The sequence below is a fragment of the Chlamydotis macqueenii genome, chromosome 7, assembly GCF_036417535.1.
Source record: "Chlamydotis macqueenii isolate bChlMac1 chromosome 7, bChlMac1.mat, whole genome shotgun sequence".
NCBI classification, from domain to species: Eukaryota; Metazoa; Chordata; class Aves; order Otidiformes; family Otididae; genus Chlamydotis; species Chlamydotis macqueenii.
This window is the reverse complement of record NC_141562.1, coordinates 17,141,839-17,149,801: the sequence shown is the minus strand read 5'-3', so window position 1 is coordinate 17,149,801 and position 7,963 is coordinate 17,141,839.

The window sequence follows — 7,963 nt, the reverse complement described above, 5'->3', positions numbered from 1 at the left end:
CTTGTTTGGTCCAGCCATGGGCACTCTGGGGGCCCCCAACCACAGCGTGGAGGGGATGGACGGGACCAAACCCTTCCTGGAAGCAGAAGGCGATATGAGGGGCTGGAGCCCCAGATCACCATCCACAGGTTCAAGTTGGACACTTCTTCACCCAGAGAACATCACGCATGGAGCTGCGCACAACTAGCATCTTGATCGATAACCCACAATGAGAACAAACTGTCAACCATTTTGTAAGTGCGCAACACCCCTCCGCCACCTCAGAGCGGGTCACCTTTCCCAGTGAAATCCCACTGGCTGGGCAGGAGGGCGGGAGGAGCCCCACCGCCAGCCAACACCATCACCAGAACTGCAGTGATGGCTGGAGCCACCTCCAGCCTTAAGCCACCACCTCAACGTAGCTTTTTTTCAATATTAGCCCCATCGCTGGCCCTTTGCTCATCCAGGGCCGCCTCAAGCTCCTGAATGACGCTGGGTTTTGATCCACCACGTAACCTATTTTTTCGGTTTTGAGTCATATGCTCCTATGTTTATTTACTCATTCATTTTGATCTTTTTCTGGTCAAAGAGACATTTTCCCACATACCCAAGTCTGCCTCCGCTCCAACATGCCAGGATCTCCATGATCATCCACTTAACAATGCATTTTCTGAGCCTTAAATTGTGAGTAGAGCATTAATAGCTTCCTCATGTATCTGCCTGGAGCTCGTTTGCAAAGCCTCACTCCGTCCCCATTACACACTATTAAAACCTACACACACAGGAACCTTTGCCATGCTTTGTTTAAAACGTTTTTTTCCCAGAAATTAAAAAAAAAAAAAAAAGTTGTCATGGCCAAAAATAGAACATTTTTCCGCTCTGAAGAACAAGCAGCATTCCTGGGAATTCAGACAAACAGTGTTGGGCAAAAGACATCTAACAGTCACCAGCACAGCCTGCGACATCCCAAAGCTGCTCCGATGTCCTCCGATGCGGGAAAGTGTTCCATGCCCCTCTTCCACCCCCAACACAGAAGAAAATCAGAAGCGAGGAGCCTGTTTCCGCATCTTGCTCTGTGAGAAAGTGTTGCTGCTCTCCGGCCCAGAGGGACTTTGTAAAAAAATTTTTTTTAAAGAGGAAATGTCTCCTGAATAAAATCTGGTGCTGTTGAGAGCACAAGTCTTATCCTGCCATCACTCTGCACAATAATCAACAGTCATATTTTTAGCAAGGTCTACATTTTTTGTTTCCTATTAGAAAATACGCAGTATTTTACATGACTGCATGCATAAACGTGACATATAATACTGATTATATATATATATATAAAATAGTGAGATGATATATAATTGTGAAACCATGTTCAATTGAAGAAGAGTTTCTACAGAGGAGAAATTCAGGAAAATTTTCAGGGAGACCAGTAGTTTGATCTTTGTAGGTCCCTTCCAACTGAAAACACTCTCTTCTGTCCTAATTAATCACAAACCACCACATTTTAATTTCACCAAGAGGCGGTCTCAGTTTAATTGAATCTGTTTAACAACATGGGTCCTGGTTACATCAGGGCAAAGAGGGAGCTCCATTTTCAGACATCTGGAGTATTTTGGGAGCCTTCAGGCTCTTCTGAGAGCGAAAGGAAGGGCGAATCCCAAGTTCCATCGACCTTCAGCTATGCTTAAATCCCCCATTGCCTTGGGTGCTCAGAAGTTTTACTGGTGACTCCATTAATGGGGTCAGAAAACCTGAGCCAGCAGCATGGAGCACGGTGGCAACTGTGGGATTTGATCTGACGCTAAAACGCTCAGGTCCTTCGACAGCATCATGAACAAGTAGCGCAAAGAACACGTCTTTGAGAAAGCAGAAGTGTTCTTGAGAGCTGGGTGGGTAAAGAAACACGACCCTTTACCCCAGGACAGGCAGGGCGTATCTGAGAGATCCCCAGCGCCTGTTTTTGATCATCATCACACCCCCAGAGAGCAAGCAGGCACGGCGAACCAGCACATTTAACACGAGGCCTTGGTGCTGATCAAGCAGACGTGCTCAGATAAGCCCCTGTGACTTCATGCAGCATCAGCTCCCTTCTGGCTGCTCCGTTCGATTTAATTCCTGGATAATCTCGTACCCCATCAGCTCCCAGCTCTTCAGCCATGAGATGTTGCTCTGCCTGCCCGCGCACCCTGGTCTCTCCTCACGTGAACAGAATTTGGAATAAAACCAGTATTAGTAGCCCTCTGCCTAGGGTCTTTTGGGGATGAAAATACCCTCTTGATCCATTTACGGGGGAAAAAAGAAATCCTATTCTATTAAATAGATTTGGTGGCAGAATTTACAGGACGGCCTGGAAGCTCATTGCTATTAAATTGAACAGGTGAGAAATCCTTCCAGCCCATGATGGGTTTTACTGTTGGAAAAAAAAAAAAAAAAAAAAAATCACCAACTTGGCAACGCTTTTTCATGGGAAAACATCCAAGCAGCAGGACTTGCGACAGCACGTTGTGGGGAGCGGAGGGCAGGAGCAGAGGAAGAGCTCTGCAGCGGTCAGAGAGCTGCACCGGGCTACGGAGGAGAAACATCAGGTTTCAGCCTCAGTTACACCCAACACAAGACCAAGAGTTGAAGCCGAGGCACCGGCATCCCCACGCCGCTGCACGCAGGATGCTCCGTCCGTAACATCCACGAGAGGATGCCAAAACCTGACAACATCTCATGTTTTCTGTGATTGTCCCAATACAGAAAAAGGCTGGGAGTTTTTAATCCTCTAATTTTTCATGGGAGTGGAAAACAATCAGCATCTCGGTCCTACGCGCAACTCCGACAGCCTGGAGGAGAAAGATGCCACCCAGGTAAGGTGGGAACCATCTCCGCCTGTTTTGACCCATACCCAACCCCAGACAGAGCTGTGAGAAGGGTATTTCCATCCGTGGGGCATACAAGGGTTCGGTTCTTCCACGTTTAATTCAAAAAGCCCAAAGATTCCTGTGCAGCAATGGGCAAAGCCTAAAGAGGCAAAAGTCCAGCGCAGAGCTGATGGGTTTTAGACTTTGCCATTCCCTGCACTTCCAGCAAGTGTCAGGGATGCGCTGGCAAAGACACTTGCCTGTCAGATGAAAAAAAAAAAATCCATTCAGGCCCCTCATTTAGGATCTAACTTAATGAAATAATAATAATTATGCACTACCAGGAACCAGCTACATGAGAAATGACAGGAGATCGGCACCGTGTAGCAGCGGGAGCTGGGAGTGGTTGCTGCCGCACCAAGAAGGAGAAACCCTGTGCTGAACGGCCACAGAGAAGAGAGCCAGGCTGTCAGCATTTACTGCGGATTTACGATTTGCTACAGACCAACGCGTGGTTTGCGCCCGTTCAGGACCACAGGTGCCGGATCCGGCCTCAAGCTTTGGTAGAGGCTCCAGGGACAGAAGCCCTCAGCTGAAAGCCAGATGTCTGCCACCTCCAGGCTGAAGTGGTCCAGTATCAGCACATTTTGCATTGGGAAAAGAAAAAAAAAAAAAGTTTTAGAAGATGCTACAGCTCAACCTGAGGACATGGCTCCAAGTGAGGGAGCCTGGGGAGGTCAGATCACAGGATTATGGTTTTTTTTCCAACCCTGAAGAGATAAGTATCAACGTAAGGAAAGCAGCAGCCAGTGCGCACATCGCACAAAACCCATCTACTTTGTCTTTATTTCTGCAAGAACGGAGGGAGAACGGCTAAAGGAAGCCAGACTTGGAGATGGCAGCTGCTCTGCAGCAGCCCTGCAACCCGCGCCAAGCACGGCAGGTCCGCCGCACCACGCAGCGTAGCAGAAATCAGAGCAGGGACCACATCAGCTCGCGGTGAAAGACCACAGATAAGATAAAAAGACAACCTTCGGCAGCAAATGGAACAGAAAAACCAAGCTGCAGCGCCTGGCGGCCCTGAGCAAGCAAAAGCTCGCTGGGAATAAAAGCAATAAAAATAAAAATCTCACAAATGCTGCAAAGAGGGAGAAAACGGGTGAGGACCAGCTCTCACCTGAGAGAAAAAAAAAAGCATTATCAGGCACAAGCACTGCTAAACCAGGTCATTAATTCAAAATGCTTATTCAAGAGCAACTGTCTCCCAATTAAACTCTTAATGGGCTTCAGTTAAAAAAAAAAAAAAAAAAAAAAAAAAAGGAAAGACATGCTTGAGATAGAAACTGCTGACTTTGATTTTACGATTTTAAATTCAACACGCTGACCAGATAGAAGAGGCATTTTGGCAATAACACTGCGTTGATAGGCTGCTGGGGTACACGCAACGGCCCATGTACCTACGGCAACGGCACACGCAGGACTTCTGCCACGTAACCCCCAGGGAACACCATCCGCGCCCATCTTCTCACCAAACTGTCACCGCTCCGCCGCCAACGGCATCACCCCAAGTCACAAAGAGGATGACGCAAAGCTGCACGGCCTCTTGGGAAATGCAAACGCTTGCACGGGTCTGGTAGTCACAGCTGCAGGTGAAGTGACAAGGTGAAACACAGTCGCTGTGCAAATCGCTCCTGAGAGAGATGTCTGTCTTCCAGAAGTGTTTTGTGAAGTTCAGACGAGAAGTCCTCAGCCTAGAAGAGAGATGTTTTGGCCAGAGATCTACAAAAGGACACGTGGTGCAGAAAGGAGGAGGAAGGATTGGTCTTCCGCTGTCTCTTCCAACACAAGCGATCAACTGAAGTTAAGGAGATGTTTCCTCACTCCACCCAAATCATCACAGGACCTGTGAAACCCCTTGTCCGAAAATGAAGTGGATGGAAAGAGTTGATACATCAGTTGGACAGGAAACTGGACCTGTGCTTTGAAGATGGCTATCGAAGGCTGCCAAACAGACAAACCACTTCAGGCCCAGGAAGTCCCTGGCCACCAACTGGTTTTGGTCTCATATGTGCGTGCCCTGTTCTTACTCATCCTTGAACAGTCATCTCCAGCCACAGAGGCAGGACACCCATTTCAGTAGCAAACCCAAACGGTTGTATGGTCACACAGATGTACATTCAAAACTGCTGTTCTGACATTTTAAGGCTTTACAGCAAGATGCTGAGCTTAAAAAAAAAAAAACAAAAACAAACCCAAAAAAGAAACCCAACCATCCAAAGCAAGTAGTTAGCAATGGGCTACTCAATTCGTGTTCCAGGTTTTCCTTCAAATATTCAGTTACGTGGACATTCAGCATCCTTTATCTCCCACCTTCTTGTCCAGACATCTCACCTTGCCTCTCCCTCTCCTCTTTCCTTCTCCTTTTCCCTGCAGTTAAGCCAAGCTTGCTTTGTCTGAAGGACTTCAACTCTTTGGAAAAGTCAGAAGGCATTAATCAAACGCACTATTGTGCAACTATTTCCATCCTCCAGTTGCATCTGGTCCCTAAGGTCTCTTAATTCTTCATTAAGAAAGTCCTCCATGTGGAAAGAGGAATTGGACGGCACTTCACAAGCTTTGCTGCACATGAGTATGCACGATTCGAAATAAATCACTCCAGCCCGAAAAACAGATGTGCAAATGAGCCAAACACCAAGGGTTTTGTCAAAAGGAAGTGACAAGTAGCAGTGGCCCCACTTCTGCCATGAGTCATCTTACCAGCAGCATTATGGACAGAGGTCACCCACATCGGTGGGTATCAAGCAAGAACGGAGCATCAAACCGAAAGCATGAGAGGAATAGCCCAACCGTTGACTACCTTTGTGGGTCTGAAACCATGCAAGACCCAACCAGCTCCCACTCAACTGCTGCAGGAAGTGGCCTGACTTATAAAAAGTTCAGCTATAGACGTGCACCAGATGAACTGTGCACAGCGTTTCATCCAAACCCAGGTCATGAACTCTGTTAGAAAAATGCACTCCTCAAAAGGCAGACAGGTACCAAAGCAAGAGCACCAGATTGCGGCCACCAACACGTCAAAACCACATCTTGAACATCTTAACCCTAACAGGTAGTTTGATTTTTGGAAAATACTTCTTGGTCAGCCCATGCTGCAGCATCTAGATGAAGGTGTGGTTCCTGGTACAGGGTCCCAGACTGCTCTCAGAAGACTCTTATGCTTAAAAGATCCCAAACTAACTTAATTTCCTAGCTGTGTTACTTTAAACAGCCCCTCTTTGGCCAATGAAAGTGGCTCCAAGGCCCACTTGCACTGCATCTTCCCACCTCCTTGGGTGCTCTTTTGGCTGTGAGCACCAAATGAAACAATCACCGCAGGGAGTGCGTATGCACAAGACTACACCCACCCACCAATCTCCTGGTGTTGCGAAATGTGTCAAATCCTTAACAAATGAGTCCTACCTCCCCAGAGGAGCCTGAAGTTGTGCTCTTGCACTGCTCTGAACCGAAGTTGTAAAAACTTCCTACTCCAAAGGTTTTTTTTTTTTTGCTATGAAGACAAGAAAGAAGAGGGACATGGGTGAGCGGGGAGGGAAAATCTCTGCAAAGGACACCACCTGGGCAAGCAACCCCAGCTAAGGTCATGATGACAGGTGGGACCTTCACCGAAGATACAAATGCACAGGTCCTGACTTCTCACTGCGCTGCAATCTTGCCGTCATCCATAGGGACAGCAGAGGAGCCAGCAAACTAACCACAGGGAAGCTGATCTTGTTGACAGTGGCTGGCATCCCCAATTTGTCCTTCACAGCAAAGCAGCGAGGATCTGCTGCTCCCTGCTTGGTTAACTTGGCAGCTGGGCACCATGGAGCAACATTAACAACAAGCTGGCATAAAGTATTCACACTTCCACCACCGCCATCACATTGCCTTCCAGACACAGGTCAAGAGACGCTCTGCCAAAGCTAAGATTATCATCAAACAGGTTGGGTTTTATCGTGTGTAAACATAAGAGTTTGGCAGATCTTACCTTATTCCCCTACAATAAGATCTCCAAATCTTACTCTCCTGGAATCTAAGCTTGCCAGATGGAGCTGCAGAGATGAAAGCAGCAAAGATTGTTCCTTGCAGCATCTTCTTTCTTTGCTTCAACCTTCAGGAGAAGCAAGGGCATCCCCTGGAATGGTGCAACACAGATCCAACCAGAAAAGGACATGTGGACTTCACCCTCAGGCGCCATGCCTTCACCTGCATTAAGGGAGGATGAGTCAAGAAGCTGGCAGCCAGCAAACAGCCTCTGATGGGCAGAGAGACCTCGGATGGACTCAAGTGGGAGACTATTCACCAAACTGAGGAAGAAAGCAGGAGTTAGAAGAATGGTTCAGTCCCAAAGCTTGGTGCCTCCAGCACAAGGAGAAGTAAAGGAGAAGCAGGAACACTGGAGGCAAAATCCCCATGACAAAACCAGTGCAGACTGTGCCACTCTCAGGAGTGAGCCTTCATCCAGGGGACTACAGAGCCACCTCAGGGGCCCAAGACCTGCATTGCTCTGGACACGTGCCCACCGCTAAGGAAGAACAGCAGATACGTCCCAAGGAACATGTGTGCACAAGGTAAATCGGCACAAGGGATGCTCAAGGCAGCACTGGTCACAGGGTGTCCTTCCAGTGCGCTTGAGCAACAAGGTTCAGAGCTTAAGTTCTTGTTGAAGGCTTGGGAAATGGCCATCGTTCTGGTGTGCAGAGGAACCTCCATGGCATGAAGAGACATCGGAGTGCCACTGGTGAGAGGATGAAACTCTCACAAGGAGCACATGGTTCAAAAGGAGGCCTTTGAAGAAGACATCAGAAGCCAAGTGGTGAGAGAAAGCCTCAAGATATAATCAAGCAGCACAATACCTTCTGCTCAAGGAAAGCGATCTGCATAGCACCAGGCGACATCCCTCTGTGCTAAACAGCAAGAGGTAAGGACATAAACCTGGAGACACATGGCAAGAAGCAGCTTTCCAGGTTCATAAAGCAGGGCAAAAATACACGAGCTGTGAGCTTGGGTTCTTGAACAAAGCTTTTCCCTTCTTTCTACACAAAAGAACCAAGTTGAGAGCCAAGAGGACGGACAACCCTCCGGGGTTAAAATAATCTCAGCGCGGC